The following is a 20,382-nucleotide window of genomic DNA, read 5'->3' on the forward strand; positions in this document are numbered from 1 at the left end:
ATAGAGCAACTCACAACACTGTGCATGAAATAGGTGATGAAAAGTACAATGGGTACGAAAAGTATTCAGACCCCTTTAAATGTGTTACTCTTTGTTTCATTGGCGCCACCTATCGCTTTTGCATCATGGCATGGTCTTTTAGGACTTCCTTCGGCAACAGCTGCTTTACTCCGGAGTGTTACACATGGTGAAGTTTAGAATAATAGTAACATCAGATGCTGAGTTTAAGGATGATGTGTTTTAAAGAATATGAACAAAGCAGGAGCATTAAATGGAACTGTAAATGCTCTCGTTACAACCTTTAAATTAAATGTGAAGATAAATGTTGATGGTCAGGGATTACCAAGTTCTTCATTGCTCAATGTGACTCGGAAGATTCCAAGTCAACTTCAAAGATGCGTTATCCTTTAAACTTTTATCTAAATTGACTGTAATTCAAGTCTACTAAAATGTTGACTACCTACACTAAAACTAAATCCATTTAGATGACTAAAATATGACTTACACTAAAATGCATTGTCAGACTAGAACTAAAACAAAACTGACACTGATATTAATCTGATATATTAGCACAAATTATAGAACATACTTTTATTATTTTATAGTGTGGAATGTTTAAAAAGGCTTGATCAAGTGAAATTATTCACAGAACAATGTTGGGTTTGAAAAACACTAAACTTACGACATAAAAGCACATTCTTTTATTTTGGTATGGCAGAATGTTAGAAAATTATTGGCCGAGTGAAATTACTTAAGAGAACAATGGTTTGTATCAAAAGCACTAACCTAATGTATGCTTTTGAAGTGGAGTGCTAATTAGTTTTATTGTTTTTGCGGTACATCCAACGGCCACAATAATTCTTTAAATTAAGCTCATGACGCAGTAAGTTGAATGATGCGAAGACGTTTGTTACTGGATACTTTCTATTAAGCTTCTGCCTTGGGGACTTTGTGTGTGTGTACATGCTGTACAACAATAATGACGTGATAATTGTTTATAATGACTGACAAATTTGCAGTTTTAGTCTGCAACATTGTTTAATGCAAGCTGAAATCATCTGATACATGTTTTGTTGCTGATTTTGGACCAATATTCAATATGAATATTGGTTCAGGACTCCCCTCATCTTGATTGTAACATTGTTTTATCTTGACGCTAAGACTGACCTTCTTTTAGGAAGCCATCAAGTGTTGGATCACACAGCCTGACATTCTGCTCTTGGCTAAACAAGACATGCAGCAACATGTTCTGTTTATATATAAAAAGAGAAAACATTAATGACCAAGAAAACAGTCAACAAATAGTTACCTATTAATGTGCTTAAAATGTGGTGTTTTTATAGAAAATAGAAACATTACTTGAAAGTAATACTTTTTTAAACAGCTGGTATAGTATGAAGACATGCTAACTGTGAGCAAAGATGATTTATCAATCACTTCTGGCAACATGAATTACTGCTAATGTGTCTAACGTGGCTCACATTTAATGCTGTTTAATAAAGTAAGTTAAGATAATATCTATCACATGCTGGATAATGTCTACTGTTGCAGTATAATATAAACTAACTTACCAACTGTTAGTCCACTCAATTCATTTGGGGTCTGTGAAAAACAAGATAGTAGATATTCTGGAGTCACAATTCACTTAATAAACGTTTATGCAACTTAACTAAGACTGTAAGTAAGTAAACTTACAACTTAACTAAGACTGTAAGTAAGTAAACTTACACCTTAACTAAGACTGTAAGTAAGTAAACTTACAACTTAACTAAGACTGTAAGTAAGTAAACTTACAACTTAACTAAGACTGTAAGTAAGTAAACTTACAACTTAACTAAGACTGACCAAGTTCTAGTCCACAGCTAAACACCTAGCATACATGCTAATAAGCGATCATTAGCATACTAAACAAACGACCATTTACTTGTTAAAACTATGCCATAAGACAGGTGGCAACATGATCACTAGTAGCAAACACAATAAACACACAGTTAGTTAGTTATATGGGTGGAATGATCACTAGTAGCAGACACAATAAACACACAGTTAGTTATATGGGTGAAATTAACACTAGTAACAAGCACAATAAACACACAGTTAGTTATATGGGTAAAATGATTACTAGTAGCAAGCACAATAAACACAGTTAGTTATATGGGTGAAATGATCACTAGTAACAAGCACAATAAACAGTTAGTTATATGGGTAAAATGATCACTAGTAGCAGACACAATAAACACACAGTTAGTTAGTTATATGGGTGAAATGATCACTAGTAGCAAGCACAATAAACACAGTTAGTTATATGGGTGAAATTATCACTAGTAGCAGACACAATAAACACAGTTAGTTACATGGGTGAAATTATCACTAGTAGCAAGCACAATAAACACAGTTAGTTATATGGGTCAAATTATCACTAGTAACAAGCACAATAAACACACAGTTGGTTATATGGGTGAAATGATCACTAGTAGCAGAAACAATAAACACACAGTTAGTTAGTTATATGGGTGAAATGTTCACTAGTAGCAGACACAATAAACACACAGTTAGTTAGTTATATGGGGGAAATGTTCACTAGTAGCAGACACAATAAACACAGTTAGTTAGTTATATGGGTGAAATGATCACTAGTAGCAGACACAATAAACACACAGTTAGTTAGTTATATGGGTGAAATGATCACTAGTAACAAGCACAATAAACACAGAGTTAGTTATATGGGTGAAAGTTACCTGAATGAAGACATAAATATTGCTGCTGCACTGCTAGCATAAAACTAGACAATGTCACTCGACAGTACATGTTTGAACACGTTCATAATCAACATCAATCATACTGTAAAACCCTGCTTAGTGAGAAAATAACTAATTAAAGAAGAATACAAGCATTGGAATATCAACCTTACTCACTTGAATTTGGCTCCACATGGTGGAAATGGTGAGGCGGTGCTTGGAGGACGTCTGGTGCTGAACAGTGTCATGACCTCCTCAGTAAGGAGAGTAGCTATTGGCTGTTGTGGAACAAGCTCAGTGATGAGCTGAAGACATGTAGTTCTTTGTTAAGGTTTAAGAAAACCTTGAAAGGTGAAATAATTGAAAATTATAAAATATAGTAACAATTACTTTCATCCCATTTATTTTATTTTATTTTTTTAACGTTGATGTTCCAGGCAATCTAATGTTCAGAGAATGTATAGGATAGGCAAATATAAGCTTTGGCTTCAGCCTATTCCTTTTTCGGTCATTCTTTTTCTTTTCTTTTCTTTTTGTGTGTAAATGTGTATGATTGTTAATATGTCTAATCTGTTCTGTTAAACAGGTCACACAAAATGGTTGATGGTTGATTATATGACCGAAATAAAACTTATTTCATTCATTTTAATTAATTCTGTTGTAAAAGTCGCCAGAAGTCGCTCGATGACGTCATCGTCTCATAGTAACGATAAAAAGGGAGTTAAAAAAAAAGAAGAAGCTAATTCTGATGCGAAATGCAAACGAACATTCTTCTGTTTATTTGCATTTGTTTGATTTAAATCACTTTTGTTCTGCATTGTTTAATTGAGTAAAGACGCCAAGAGGGCTGCAAATGTAAATATAATATATATATATATATATATATATATATATATATATATATATATATATATATATACATACAGTATATATACATATATGTATTCCTCGAGCACTAATTGACTGAAAGAGCGCGCACTTGCTGCGTGCTCGCCCGACACTGCGGCGCAAGCGCAATGATGTCACGTTATCGATGGGAAAATGCATTTTTAGACAATATGATAAGCCTGAGCGGCTAGGAGACACCGAGAGTAACAAGCGGTGGAAAATGGATTAGAAAGGAAAGATTAAAAAATATATATGTATATTTAAAAAATAATAATGATAATAATAATTTATTTTATTTTTTTAGACCTTAGGACTTCACGCGGGCCGGATGTTGGACTATGCGGGCCGCATCGGGCCCGCAGGCCGTAGTTTGGGGACCCCTGCACTAGACAGTTAATCTTACCTTTACTTGTAAATGAAGTCCATTCGCCTTTCCTTCTGGACGAAGATCTCTATGTGTCAGGTTCAAACACCAAACTATTTATTAAACGAGACAAGAAGCAAGGAATCAAGCAGAGACAGAGTTTAATTTTGCTCATGTGGAGAGACGTACTGGGTTGCAGTTTCACCCTACGCTCTAAGGTACAGTCCCACGTGCTCCTCTATTTATTCGGGAGGTCCCTAGTTAACATCACTGAGGCTGCTTCTGAAGGGAGTGGTAATGCAAGCAGCCCCAGTAGACACAATACATGATTATTCAGAATGGAAATGTGCTGACACTCGTGATTTCTGTCTCTGTTTTATCTGCGTTTAGGTACTCTATGTCCGTCCTTGGCTGTCAGCAGGCAGGGTCTGGAAACAAACTGCTGATACGAGACAACTCGCAATGGAAGATTACAAGTTGTGTGCCTTTGCACGGATAGAAAAGTACAACTTCAGCACAATTGATAATAACTATAGCAACGGCCTTTAAGCATAAGAGTTGTGTGATAACTTATACATAATTATTCTAACACTATGACTTTGTTGTAGAAGTCCTCCTTTTTCTCTTTTTCTTTGAGTTTTAAAAGTCTCTCCTTCTCAATTGAGATAATTGCCACGAAATGCAAGCTCCTGTTTCCCCAAAAAGCAAGTGGCGTTTATCAGATTTTTTAATATCTCACGATTTTCCTTTACATTGGCATTGTGGATGCTGATATTTAGTCTCCGTTGTTCATTTAGAGCCAGATCAATACGTGATATTCTGAACGTTTTGAAAGAAATCTGACCTTGAATGTGGGCAGACGAGCTTTCATACTTTTCGAGGCTTCTTGGCAGGTTTTTCAGATCAGTATATGCCATTTGGGTCCAAACACGGTCACTCGTTGAAAATGAAAGGTAAGGAAAGCAATAAATGTTTTTTTGTAGCACAGCCACAAAGCTATTCTTTTCCAGTATACCAATCTTTTTTAAATGAACGCGTTATTTTCTGTCCTCGGACCCCAAAAGTTTGAATCAAATCTGGCAGCTCTGGCGTTGGTCTCCCAGTATTAATGACTTCTTGCTTTGACCGAAAGTCCAGTCTTGAAAAATTCCTTATTTTAGAAATCAAATCCTCCATTTTTAGGGCGAAAAAGCCTCACAGTTTGCGGGAGCGTAGCAGTCTGTTGTTTTCTTTTTCTACTTCTTAAAGAAAGTGTCTGACCCACACTCCAGAGCAGAAGGTGGCGGTAATGCACCATTAAGTTGGATGCCAACCACCGTAAAACAGGAAGAGGAACAAGAAGAAGAACACTGAAAAAAATTTGGAGGATATATATATATATATATATATGCATCCATCCATCCATCTTCTTCCGCTTATCCGAGGTCGGGTCGCGGGGGCAGCAGCCTAAGCAGGGAAGCCCAGACTTCCCTCTCCCCAGCCACTTCGTCCAGCTCCTCCCGGGGGATCCCGAGGCGTTCCCAGGCCAGCCGGGAGACATAGTCTTCCCAACGTGTCCTGGGTCTTCCTCGTGGCCTCCTACCGGTCGGACATGCCCTAAACACCTCCTTAGGGAGGCGCTCGGGTGGCATCCTGACCAGATGCCCGAACCACCTCATGTGGCTCCTCTCGATGTGGAGGAGCAGCGGCTTTACTTTGAGCTCCCCCCGGATGACAGAGCTTCTCACCCTATCTCTAAGGGAGAGCCCCGCCACCCGGCGGAGGAAACTCATTTCGGCCGCTTGTACCCGTGATCTTGTCCTTTCGGTCATAACCCAAAGCTCATGACCATAGGTGAGGATGGGAACGTAGATCGACCGGTAAATTGAGAGCTTTGCCTTCCGGCTCAGCTCCTTCTTCACCACAACGGATCGATACAGCGTCCGCATTACTGAAGACGCCGCACCGATCCGCCTGTCGATCTCACGATCCACTCTTCCCTCACTCGTGAACAAGACTCCGAGGTACTTGAACTCCTCCACTTGGGGCAAGATCTCCTCCCCAACCCGGAGATGGCACTCCACCCTTTTCCGGGCGAGAACCATGGACTCGGACTTGGAGGTGCTGATTCTCATCCCAGTCGCTTCACACTCAGCTGCTCCGATCCAGTGAGAGCTGAAGATCCTGGCCAGATGAAGCCATCAGGACCAAATCATCTGCAAAAAGCAGAGACCTAATCCTGCAGCCACCAAACCGGATCCCCTCAACGCCTTCATAAAAGTTATGAACAGAATCGGTGACAAAGGGCAGCCTTGGCGGAGTCCAACCCTCACCGGAAACGTGTCCGACTTACTGCCGGCAATGCGAACCAAGCTCTGACACTGATCATACAGGGAGCGGACCGCCACAATCAGACAGTCCGAAACCCCATACTCTCTGAGCACTCCCCACAGGACTTCCCGAGGGACACGGTCGAATGCCTTCTCCAAGTCCACAAAGGACATGTAGACTGGTTGGGCAAACTCCCATGCACCCTCAAGGACCCTGCCGAGAGTATAGAGCTGGTCCACAGTTCCACGACCAGGACGAAAACCACACTGTTCCTCCTGAATCCGAGGTTCGACTATCCGGCGTAGCCTCCTCTCCAGTACACCTGAATAGACCTTACCGGGAAGGCTGAGGAGTGTGATCCCACGATAGTTAGAACACACCCTCCGGTTCCCCTTTTTAAAGAGAGGAACCACCACCCCGGTCTGCCAATCCAGAGGTACTGCCCCCGATGTCCACGCGATGCTGCAGAGTCTTGTTAACCAAGACAGCCCTACAGCATCCAGAGCCTTAAGGAACTCCGGGCGGATCTCATCCACCCCCGGGGCCTTGCCACCGAGGAGCTTTTTAACTACCTCAGCAACCTCAGCCCCAGAAATAGGAGAGCCCACCACAGATTCCTCAGGCACTGCTTCCTCATAGGAAGACGTGTTGGTGGGATTGAGGAGGTCTTCGAAGTATTCCCTCCACCGATCCACAACTTCCGCAGTCGAGGTCAGCAGAACACCATCCGCACCATACACGGTGTTGGTAGTGCACTGCTTCCCCTTCCTGAGGCGGCGGATGGTGGTCCAGAATCGCTTCGAAGCCGTCCGGAAGTCGTTTTCCATGGCTTCCCCGAACTCCTCCCATGTCCGAATTTTTGCCTCCGCGACCGCTGAAGCCGCACACCGCTTGGCCTGTCGGTACCTGTCCGCTGCCTCAGGAGTCCCATGAGCCAAAAGAACCCGATAGGACTCCTTCTTCAGCTTGACGGCATCCCTCACCGCCGGTGTCCACCAACGGGTTCTAGGATTACCGCCACGACAGGCACCAACTACCTTGCGGCCACAGCTCCAATCAGCCGCCTCGACAATAGAGGTGCGGAACATGGTCCACTCGGACTCAATGTCCAGCACCTCCCTCGTGACATGTTCAAAGTTCTTCCGGAGGTGGGAATTGAAACTCTCTCTGACAGGAGACTCTGCCAGACGTTCCCAGCAAACCCTCACAATGCGTTTGGCCCTGCCAGGTCTGTCCGGCATCCTCCCCCACCATCGCAGCCAACTCACCACCAGGTGGTGATCGGTAGAAAGCTCCGCCCCTCTCTTCACCCGAGTGTCCAAAACATGAGGCCGCAAATCCGATGACACAACTACAAAGTCGATCATAGAACTGCGGCCTAGGGTGTCCTGGTGCCAAGTGCACATATGGACACCCTTATGCTTGAACATGGTGTTCGTTATGGACAATCCGTGACGGGCACAAAAGTCCAATAACAAAACACCACTTGGGTTCAGATCCGGGCGGCCATTCTTCCCAATCACGCCTCTCCAGGTTTCACTGTCGTTGCCAATATGAGCGTTGAAGTCCCCCAGTAGAACGAGGGAATCACCCGGGGGAGCACTCTCAAGTACTCCCTCGAGTGAATCCAAAAAGGGTATATATATATAAATAAAAAATAAAAATAAATATATATATATATATATATATATATATATATATATATATATATATATATATCATAAATGAAGCCTTACAAGTTTAGTAAAAATAAAAATCTCCTGTTCTGCAACCATAAAGACATCCAAAAAAGTAGCCGCGTGCCACAATGCCAAGTTTGCAGTTGTTAGCTAGCTAGCTAGCTGGCAGGCTAAACGGGTTAGCTAATGCTAACGTTAACTATTCCATATTCCAACACTGACTTGAACAGATAAGCAAAGTTAATTAAGCATATAACATACCAATGTGGCTCCATATCCATGAACTTTCTTGTTAAATGACTGTCTTCTGTCCTCCAGTGAAAACTTGGTGCCCCTGGGCATGTCTGAGAGGAAAAGCGCAAACGATCCTCTGACGCATGCGCAGAGTGGCCACAAGGTGGCGAGCTTCACTGCTATTACCCAAGTATATTTGACTTTCTGGTATTCGGTTGTAAAATCAATATATTAGTTAAGTAAATATTACTTGGAGTGAATGATCAAATTTACATATAAAAGTGAGGATACAAAGTTACAGACAACCATCAAGTAAGACATTAAATAAAAGGTGAGATTTTAAAGTAAAAGAAGTGAAATAATAAATCCTTGTAAAATTTAATTCAATATCCGTGGTAACAATTACAAGGCCAAAAAAAAATCATTTTTTTCAGTGTACATACAACACACAAAGTCTGCTAAGCCATGTGGTCTACATACAACACACAAAGTCTGCTAAGCCATGTGGTCTACATACAACACACAAAGTCTGCTAAGCAATGTGGTCTACATACAACACACAAAGTCTGCTAAGCCATGTGGTCGACATACAACACACAAAGTCTGCTAAGCCATGTGGTCTACATACAACACACAAAGTCTGCTAAGCCATGTGGTCTACATACAACACACAAAGTCTGCTAAGCCATGTGGTCTACATACAACACACAAAGTCTGCTAAGCCATGTGGTCTACATACAACACACAAAGTCTGCTAAGCAATGTGGTCTACATACAACACACAAAGTCTGCTAAGCCATGTGGTCTACATACAACACACAAAGTCTGCTAAGCAATGTGGTCTACATACAACACACAAAGTCTGCTAAGCCATGTGGTCTACATACAACACACAAAGTCTGCTAAGCCATGTGGTCTACATACAACACACAAAGTCTGCTAAGCCATGTGGTCTACATACAACACACAAAGTCTGCTAAGCAATGTGGTCTACATACAACACACAAAGTCTGCTAAGCCATGTGGTCTACATACAACACACAAAGTCTGCTAAGCCATGTGGTCTACATACAACACACAAAGTCTGCTAAGCAATGTGGTCTACATACAACACACAAAGTCTGCTAAGCCATGTGGTCTACATACAACACACAAAGTCTGCTAAGCCATGTGGTCTACATACAACACACAAAGTCTGCTAAGCCATGTGGTCTACATACAACACACAAAGTCTGCTAAGCAATGTGGTCTACATACAACACACAAAGACAAAGATATGTTTCAAAGGGCCAATTTATTTCAGGCCAGAACAAATTGACAACACTATTTTAAATAGCTGCAACATAATGGCACTTTAACTTTAACTTTAAGTAGATAGTAGAGATGCGCGGTTTGCGGACACAACCGCGGAGTCCGCGGATTATCCGCGGATCGGGCGGATGAAATTAAAAAAAATAAGATTTTATCCGCTCGCGGGTCGGGTCGGGCGGATTAATTAGATTTTTTTTTTATTTTTTTTTTATTTTATTTTTTTTGCGGGTGGCAGTTAAACCAATTGGGAAATATATATACATAGTTAAATGTTGTTACCCACATACGAAAAACGAGCAGGCACCTGCTGCATATGCCACAACAGAAGAAAAAAAAAAAAGAGATGGACACTTTTACGGAGCGGAGAAGGCCCCCGACGCCTCGCCGGGGTCCGGGACCGAGGCCCCTTCCCCGGAGAGGGCCCCACCAGGAGCCGTAGCTGAGGCGATCCGCGAGAAGGGCCTGACGCACGTCCAGGGTCACTACCGCGCCCACCGCACCGACACCCCGCCTCGTCCGCTTTCGACGCGGCCGGCGTCACGCGCAGCAGGTAAGCAGCTTACCTGCCCGCCACCCCCGTGGCCGGGGGCTCGTAACATGGGTCACTCCGCGCGCTCCGCCCGCGCAGCTTACCTGCTTGCCACCCCTGTTGCCGGGGGCGCGTAAAAGGGGTCACTCCGCGCTCAGTGCGCTCACGAAAGGGGTGGGGCTCACCCTGGTTGATATAGAGAGCAGGACAGTGGCCATGGAATTTCATTTAAGGTTTGTGATAAACCATCAAACTCATTCGTTAAAAGGACTCTATAGTAATATAAAGCGAATTTTTCTGGACATTATCATGCAAGAAAAGTTTATTTTTGGGATCGCGATCACCGCGTAATGATTTTTAAAGGTTGCATTACATTATTAACTGTCCCATGTGATCAGCCAGTGCAATTGGAAGTCCATGCTCAATTATTGCCTCCGTAAATAAAACTTTGGCATTTATCACATCCAAAGAATCTGTTTGGGCGACGAAAAACGTTGAAAGTTTTCCACTTGTATCGCTAGCAACGGCATTAGACTTGTGTTTTTTTGTCCCAACGTGGTCTTTTACATCGCTAATTCCTCCGTGTCCGATCGAAAAATCTTGTCTGCACAAGGTGCAATTCGCGTAGTTTTCACCCTTTTTTTTTTTTTTAATTAATATTAGATATATAACAACGGGCGGATGGCGGGCGGATGCAGTTCTGATCAAACGTTACATCGGGTGGATGGCGGATGGTTGACGACTTTCTGACGCGGTTGCGGATGAGATAAATTGCCTATCCGCGCATCTCTAGTAGATAGGATCTTTGATCCTAGACACAACTTACATTCTAAAATGTTCTTTTCTTTGTGCTCGACAAAAGAAAAGTAGTGAGAATGTTAAGACACTCGACTTCTGGCTTCACTTCACCATGATGTCATGTTAGTTGTTATGAGAGTAGCGTATGTGTGTGTGTGTGTGTGTGTGTGTGTGTGTGTGTGTGTGTGGCCCTTTAAGATATGACAGCATGTGAGGTGAGTGACGTCAGTGAGTGAGTGGGCGAGAGAAGTGAGGGAGCGGCGACAGTGAGCGCGTGCAGGTGCTCTAGCTTGGTGGATGGCTGCGTCCAATAAAGTCACAAAGTTGCAACAAACCGCCGGGCTCGTCATTCACCCTCAGCTGTAAAGACCCACTTCCGGGTAAAGTGAAGGTTGTTAGCCCCGAAGTACATAGGCCCTGGAGGAACTTCTCCCTGCGCCCCTCAACTACGGTCTGGGAGCCCCCCACCCCGCCCACACAAAGCACGCCTCTTCTTCTCCACGCAGCGCTGCAATAAAACACTCAGATCTTCTGTTTCTAGCCGATACTACATAAAAAATAACGTAAAATAACGCAGTAACGCATCATGTAGTAACGGTAACTGAGTTACTGAATATAAAAAATAACGCGTTAAGATTACTAGTTACCGCCGAAACTAACGACGTTACAGTAACGCGTTAGTCCCAACACTGCATATATATATATATATATATATATATATATATATAGTGTTTGTGTTTGTATTTTGCCAACATGGAAGAATCATATTTGGCAGGTTGTATCATATTTTTCAGTCATCTTGAGGAAATGGCATAAAGAGGAAGATGACAATATAATGTAACTTGGACAAGGATGTACAGAACAGAGGAGATTTAGTACATTTTTATTTTTGGTTTTAGGCGATTCTTTCTTTTTTTTTTCTGACAAAATCCCTTCATTATCCAGCTATGGATTTCTGAGAGCTGGTTAAAAAGAATAAATACAGAATACGTTACTTTAATAAACGTAATGTTGTCAGTGATTTGGGAACTGACATTGCAGAGAATCAAACCCACGTCTTACCATCGTGCTACCAAAGTTCTGACAATGTCAACAATAAAAGAAGCGTATTTAATAGTCATTACATGGATATCAGGTTTGTCGATTGAATTCAGTTTGTCGATCTTCTTTGATTCTTGTGGCATTTTAAAAATCTATCCAGAACTGACCACAAGTCTCAAAAGCCCACATTTTCAATGGAGCTTGGGTGGTTTATGAGTTATCTAATGTTCTGGCAAAACTGAATCCGCATTCCAAAACTGTTACGTGGTACAAACGGGCAGTGAGGCTGAACCGCGTCCCGAAGCGGTCACATGGTACAATTTTGCAACAAGGCGTCACACGTCCACATTTTTGGCTCCTCCCCTAAAGAAGCATGCCTGGATATGCGCTTCGTGAAACGCCCCTCCATTTCTCTTCAGAGTCTTGAAACCTTGGCACATTTGGCCCCATCAATAGTTGTTTTCTCATTCCTGTCGTCCACAGCGTTTGTTTTCTTTTCGACTTGATAGTGTGACTTGTCCCGCCCTTTTTAGGTGTGTACACTCCTGTGTTAGAAAACATAAAAACCAGTTCACAAAACAATCCTAAACAGTAAATGGTGTCATCGTCATAGCCAAACTGGCATGTTGCCAGATAGCTCACATGGAAAGTGACTTGGCGGGTTCAAACCGCAACTTAACTTTGATGTGGGGCTGCCATGCTCACCAGGGCACCAGTTCAAGGATGCACATAAAAGTAATGTCTCAGGGCATTCAATCGTTCACAACTGGACTGCTTGGTTTGTCTTGGAAGATGTTTCTCCGCTTATCCGAGTAGGCTTCATCAGTTCGTGCTCATAAGACTTAGATTGGTCAGATATAGTCCAGCGGCTGGTGCCAAAACCCCAAATATACATACTCATATATATACATACTCCAAAAACCAGGAGGGTGTGCCTGGGCAAGGATGGTTTCGCCCTATCGTGGTGAGAAAAAACATTTTAAAGCAAACAAGCAATCCCAACTGTCAAAGCCAACACCTCCAGGCAACTTCAACCCTAAACTAACACCCTCCCTTCCTCATCATCCCTCTTCGGATTGTAAAAAATCAAATGTAGTCACTTTTTCTTATAATTTCTGATCTCTCTCTGTGTCCGATACTCGCTGTACACACAGTATGTACCAAGTCAGACCTACACTGTTCCAATGTCAATTTCTCTGATGATGCAATTGTTGATACCAACCAAACTTAACCCCCCCCCCCCCCCGCATATCCCACCCACCGGATTGTAAATAATGTAAATAATTACATTTATATGCTGTGATGATTAACTTGTGTGATGACTGTATTATGAAAATAGTATATATCTGCATCATGAATCAATTTAAGTGAACACCGACTTAAACAAGTTGAAAATTTTATTCGGGTGTTACCATTTAGTGGTCAATTGTACGGAATATGTACTTCACTGTGCAATCTACTAATAAAAGTTTCAATCAATCAATCAAAACAACAGTCGTTGAAGTGTAATTTCCCCTCGTTAGCATTGAGGTATTGTGTGGCAGAACGATGGCTGTGGATGGACGACTACCAGTTCAAAATAGTCCCCCGCGTAAGCATTCCATTCAGTTGTAAACAAATTGCATTCTGGTCACAGAAATAATTCCTGTTTTCTGTTGGAAGCTAAATTGCAGTGTCTTTTAGGAATGGTTGAAAGGACAGTGTTGTATGTGGGAGACAGGTGGTGTCGCAGACCACCTCCTCTGTTCAGGGATGGTTTATCAACCCTGACATAGATAGCTTCCCTCACTCCGCTTTCGTACCAGCTGTCCTCCCTGTCCAGAATCTGTACATTGTTGTTGTCAAAGGAGTGCTGTTAAGTGCAGGTAGACTGCTGAGTCTAGACCTGAAGAGTTTGCTATGCGTCGGATTAGTGGTTGTTTTGTTTCCCCAGTATATGAATCAGTGCATTCATCATTACACTGGATAGCATACACTGAATTGTTTTTGTGGATGTGGGGTGTCCGGTCTTTAGGATGCACCAGTCTCTGTCTCAGGGAGTTGCCTGGTTTGAAGTGTACTGGGATGTTGTGTTGGTTAAAAATTCTTCTGAGTTTCTCAGATAGACCTGATACATATGGAATGACAATATTTTTTGCGTGTGACACTTTTTTTTTTACTCCTAATCCACTCTGTTCTAGTTATTTCTGGAACAGGATGACCATTGGGCTAACCACAGTTTTTGAAGGCTTCCCTCAAATGCCTATGCTGTTTTTCTTTGGCCTGTGAGCTGGTAGGAACATTATCAGCTCTGCGTTGAAGGGTTCTGATAACGCCCAGTTTGTGGTGTGAATCAAAAAGTAGAGTTTTTAAAGTAGTGATTTATATGTGAGGGTTTTCGGTAAACCCTAACATGGAGGCCTCTGTTTTCTCCAATGTGGACATCACAGTCCTAAAAAGGCAACTTACTGTATTTGGCATCCTCACGTGTGAACTTGATGTTTTTGTCCACTGAGTTCATGTGCTCGGTGAAGGCTTGCACTTATTGGTTTATGATTTTTCACCCATGCGTCATCTACATATCTGTACCAATGACTTGGTGCTGTTCCCTTAAAAGAGCTCTAAGCTCTCTTTTCCATGTCCTCCATGTAAAGGTTTGCTACTATTGGGGGATCCCATGGCACAACCATGGTTTTGTCAGTAAAACGTAGTACGTAGTGTTAATGCAAAGTTCTCTCAAAAGGCAAATCTGTTCTGGGTTTAGTGTGGGTCCATCCTGTAAGGTGCGATCACCTAGTAGACGTTGCCTCACTGTCTCTACTGCATCCTGGGTTGGAATACAGGTGAACAGGGAGGTGACGTCGGAAGAAACTATAGATTCATTTTTGTCCAGTTTTAGATCTCTGATCTTTGCTACAAAGTGGACACTCTTGTGATTTTGGATCACATCGGACTCTCTGCCCCGCAGGTTTGAGGACCAGTCATAGACAATTTAGAGTGAAAAGCTAATTTTATTTTCACTCGTATACAAAACATTCTAACTTGGATTGTTTACCTGGCCTCGAGACTCTCCCGAAGGACAGTGCAGCGAAGACACAACAAACTCTCTTCTTGTCTCTCATGGACACACACCTGTTGTTGTTGACTTTGGACTAGCGACTGGACGACATCAAAGCCGCGGAACAGAGACACACTGCAAGCTTACACACAAACATGCATCTACAAAAATATACGCCACACACATACATACCCCCCGCCCCAACGCAAATCCCATAGGGGTGATGAAAGGATGGTCAGCGCCTGAGAGCTGCGGCGTACCACCATGACCCCACACTCCCTTCCATCTGTTGCTAGATATCTCGAGATGTATGTTGTAATATGTATGCTTTGCTATGGAGGTTTCTTCCACTCATCCTTCCCCAGCGTTTGACCTTTTTCCACATCTTTTACGGGGCGCCTTGTGGCGACCCATCAGCGTTCCTGTTCTGTAACCCTGTACACCAGCGTTTCTCAAAGTGCGGGGCGCGCCCCACTGGTGGGGAATAGAGACATGACAGGTGGGGAGCGAGGAACGGGAGGAAATTTCACTTTAAATTTTTTTTTTTTTTTTTATTATATTCTTAGATTATTTTTTTTTACTATGCTTTCATTTTCTATACACACTGTAAATCACTTTGTGATTCTGTCTGTGAAATCCGCTATACAAATAAATGGAAATTACCGGTACTTATTTTTACTGTAGGCTTTAAATTTCTCGGTAGGAGCGAAAGTTTGACAGACATAGCAACAGTAACTAATGGGGGCGGGGCTAAGCGGAACAAACTTTCGCGCGGATGGGTAGCAGGCTAATGTGTGGACCACAATTACACAAACATATACATTTGTGACTCGCACCTCAAAGGTCGTCGAGCCAGAGCCAGAGCCAGCGCCTGCAGAGAAACAAAAATCTGACGGGCACACACTGTGTCATTCAGCGGGAAACACTCGCATCAAGGCAGCTCAGCTCCGAACTCAATGAGGTTTTAACAGATGTTGTGAGCGCGGTAAATTTGATCAAAACACGACCACTGAAAGTGCGACTGTTCTCTGCACTGTGTGAGGAAATGGGAGCTGATCATACAGCCGTGCTGTCACAGTGAAGCAAGGTGGCTCTCCCGGGGAAAAGTGCTGTCGCTTGCCCTGTCTTGCCAAATGCATAGCTCCTCCTTTTTTTTTTGCAAAGATTGCAAAGTGGCACTTTTATTTTATTTATTATTGAACTTGATGTAAGTTATTTGATTTATTATTGAACTTGATGCAAGTTATAACACTTTTTATTTATTATTGAACTTGATGCAAGTTATAACACTTTTGTTTTATTTATTATTGAACTTGATGCAAGTTGTAACACTTTTTTTGATTTATTATTCAACTTGATGCAAGTTATAACACTTTTATTTGATTTATTATTGAACTTGATGCAAGTTATAACACTCTTTTTGATTTATTATTGAACGTGATGCAAGTTATAACGCTTTTTTTCATTTATTATTCAACTTGATGCAAGTTATAAAACTTTTGTTTGATTTATTATTCAACTTGATGCAAGTTATAACACTTTTTTTGATTTATTATTGAACTTGATGCAAGTTAAAACACTTGTATTTGATTTATTATTGAACTTGATGCAAGTTATAACACTCTTTTTGATTTATTATTGAACGTGATGCAAGTTATAACGCTTTTTTTCATTTATTATTCAACTTGATGCAAGTTATAAAACTTTTGTTTGATTTATTATTCAACTTACGAAAAACGAGCAGGCACCTGCTGCATATGCCACAACAGAAGAAAAAAAAAAAAAGAGATGGACACTTTTACGGAGCGGAGAAGGCCCCCGACGCCTCGCCGGGGTCCGGGACCGAGGCCCCTTCCCCGGAGAGGGCCCCACCGGGAGCCGTAGCTGAGGCGATCCGCGAGAAGGGCCTGACGCACGTCCAGGGTCACTACCGCGCCCACCGCACCGACACCCCGCCTCGTCCGCTTTCGACGCGGCCGGCGTCACGCGCAGCAGGTAAGCAGCTTACCTGCCCGCCACCCCCGTGGCCGGGGGCTCGTAACATGGGTCACTCCGCGCGCTCCGCCCGCGCAGCTTACCTGCTTGCCACCCCTGTTGCCGGGGGCGCGTAAAAGGGGTCACTCCGCGCTCAGTGCGCTCACGAAAGGGGTGGGGCTCACCCTGGTTGATATAGAGAGCAGGACAGTGGCCATGGAATTTCATTTAAGGTTTGTGATAAACCATCAAACTCATTCGTTAAAAGGACTCTATAGTAATATAAAGCGAATTTTTCTGGACATTATCATGCAAGAAAAGTTTATTTTTGGGATCGCGATCACCGCGTAATGATTTTTAAAGGTTGCATTACATTATTAACTGTCCCATGTGATCAGCCAGTGCAATTGGAAGTCCATGCTCAATTATTGCCTCCGTAAATAAAACTTTGGCATTTATCACATCCAAAGAATCTGTTTGGGCGACGAAAAACGTTGAAAGTTTTCCACTTGTATCGCTAGCAACGGCATTAGACTTGTGTTTTTTTGTCCCAACGTGGTCTTTTACATCGCTAATTCCTCCGTGTCCGATCGAAAAATCTTGTCTGCACAAGGTGCAATTCGCGTAGTTTTCACCCTTTTTTTTTTTTTAATTAATATTAGATATATAACAACGGGCGGATGGCGGGCGGATGCAGTTCTGATCAAACGTTACATCGGGTGGATGGCGGATGGTTGACGACTTTCTGACGCGGTTGCGGATGAGATAAATTGCCTATCCGCGCATCTCTAGTAGATAGGATCTTTGATCCTAGACACAACTTACATTCTAAAATGTTCTTTTCTTTGTGCTCGACAAAAGAAAAGTAGTGAGAATGTTAAGACACTCGACTTCTGGCTTCACTTCACCATGATGTCATGTTAGTTGTTATGAGAGTAGCGTATGTGTGTGTGTGTGTGGCCCTTTAAGATATGACAGCATGTGAGGTGAGTGACGTCAGTGAGTGAGTGGGCGAGAGAAGTGAGGGAGCGGCGACAGTGAGCGCGTGCAGGTGCTCTAGCTTGGTGGATGGCTGCGTCCAATAAAGTCACAAAGTTGCAACAAACCGCCGGGCTCGTCATTCACCCTCAGCTGTAAAGACCCACTTCCGGGTAAAGTGAAGGTTGTTAGCCCCGAAGTACATAGGCCCTGGAGGAACTTCTCCCTGCGCCCCTCAACTACGGTCTGGGAGCCCCCCACCCCGCCCACACAAAGCACGCCTCTTCTTCTCCACGCAGCGCTGCAATAAAACACTCAGATCTTCTGTTTCTAGCCGATACTACATAAAAAATAACGTAAAATAACGCAGTAACGCATCATGTAGTAACGGTAACTGAGTTACTGAATATAAAAAATAACGCGTTAAGATTACTAGTTACCGCCGAAACTAACGACGTTACAGTAACGCGTTAGTCCCAACACTGCATATATATATATATATATATATATATATATATATATATATATATATATATATATATATATATATAGTGTTTGTGTTTGTATTTTGCCAACATGGAAGAATCATATTTGGCAGGTTGTATCATATTTTTCAGTCATCTTGAGGAAATGGCATAAAGAGGAAGATGACAATATAATGTAACTTGGACAAGGATGTACAGAACAGAGGAGATTTAGTACATTTTTATTTTTGGTTTTAGGCGATTCTTTCTTTTTTTTTTCTGACAAAATCCCTTCATTATCCAGCTATGGATTTCTGAGAGCTGGTTAAAAAGAATAAATACAGAATACGTTACTTTAATAAACGTAATGTTGTCAGTGATTTGGGAACTGACATTGCAGAGAATCAAACCCACGTCTTACCATCGTGCTACCAAAGTTCTGACAATGTCAACAATAAAAGAAGCGTATTTAATAGTCATTACATGGATATCAGGTTTGTCGATTGAATTCAGTTTGTCGATCTTCTTTGATTCTTGTGGCATTTTAAAAATCTATCCAGAACTGACCACAAGTCTCAAAAGCCCACATTTTCAATGGAGCTTGGGTGGTTTATGAGTTATCTAATGTTCTGGCAAAACTGAATCCGCATTCCAAAACTGTTACGTGGTACAAACGGGCAGTGAGGCTGAACCGCGTCCCGAAGCGGTCACATGGTACAATTTTGCAACAAGGCGTCACACGTCCACATTTTTGGCTCCTCCCCTAAAGAAGCATGCCTGGATATGCGCTTCGTGAAACGCCCCTCCATTTCTCTTCAGAGTCTTGAAACCTTGGCACATTTGGCCCCATCAATAGTTGTTTTCTCATTCCTGTCGTCCACAGCGTTTGTTTTCTTTTCGACTTGATAGTGTGACTTGTCCCGCCCTTTTTAGGTGTGTACACTCCTGTGTTAGAAAACATAAAAACCAGTTCACAAAACAATCCTAAACAGTAAATGGTGTCATCGTCATAGCCAAACTGGCATGTTGCCAGATAGCTCACATGGAAAGTGACTTGGCGGGTTCAAACCGCAACTTAACTTTGATGTGGGGCTGCCATGCTCACCAGGGCACCAGTTCAAGGATGCACATAAAAGTAATGTCTCAGGGCATTCAATCGTTCACAACTGGACTGCTTGGTTTGTCTTGGAAGATGTTTCTCCGCTTATCCGAGTAGGCTTCATCAGTTCGTGCTCATAAGACTTAGATTGGTCAGATATAGTCCAGCGGCTGGTGCCAAAACCCCAAATATACATACTCATATATATACATACTCCAAAAACCAGGAGGGTGTGCCTGGGCAAGGATGGTTTCGCCCTATCGTGGTGAGAAAAAACATTTTAAAGCAAACAAGCAATCCCAACTGTCAAAGCCAACACCTCCAGGCAACTTCAACCCTAAACTAACACCCTCCCTTCCTCATCATCCCTCTTCGGATTGTAAAAAATCAAATGTAGTCACTTTTTCTTATAATTTCTGATCTCTCTCTGTGTCCGATACTCGCTGTACACACAGTATGTACCAAGTCAGACCTACACTGTTCCAATGTCAATTTCTCTGATTATGCAATTGTTGATACCAACCAAACTTAACCCCCCCCCCCCCCCCCCCCCCCGCATATCCCACCCACCGGATTGTAAATAATGTAAATAATTACATTTATATGCTGTGATGATTAACTTGTGTGATGACTGTATTATGAAAATAGTATATATCTGCATCATGAATCAATTTAAGTGAACACCGACTTAAACAAGTTGAAAATTGTATTCGGGTGTTACCATTTAGTGGTCAATTGTACGGAATATGTACTTCACTGTGCAATCTACTAATAAAAGTTTCAATCAATCAATCAAAACAACAGTCGTTGAAGTGTAATTTCCCCTCGTTAGCATTGAGGTATTGTGTGGCAGAACGATGGCTGTGGATGGACGACTACCAGTTCAAAATAGTCCCCCGCGTAAGCATTCCATTCAGTTGTAAACAAATTGCATTCTG

At 42.4% G+C, this 20,382-nt stretch overlaps 1 protein-coding gene across 1 annotated transcript in view; it reads left to right on the top strand.

Moving 5' to 3' along the window:
• LOC133612392 (class I histocompatibility antigen, F10 alpha chain-like) overlaps nt 1–20,382 on the top strand; it is a 91,448-nt gene that overhangs the window by 49,618 nt on the left and 21,448 nt on the right. The window lies entirely within an intron of this gene.

The sequence above is a fragment of the Nerophis lumbriciformis genome, linkage group LG01 (assembly GCF_033978685.3).
Source record: "Nerophis lumbriciformis linkage group LG01, RoL_Nlum_v2.1, whole genome shotgun sequence".
Classification (NCBI taxonomy): domain Eukaryota; kingdom Metazoa; phylum Chordata; class Actinopteri; order Syngnathiformes; family Syngnathidae; genus Nerophis; species Nerophis lumbriciformis.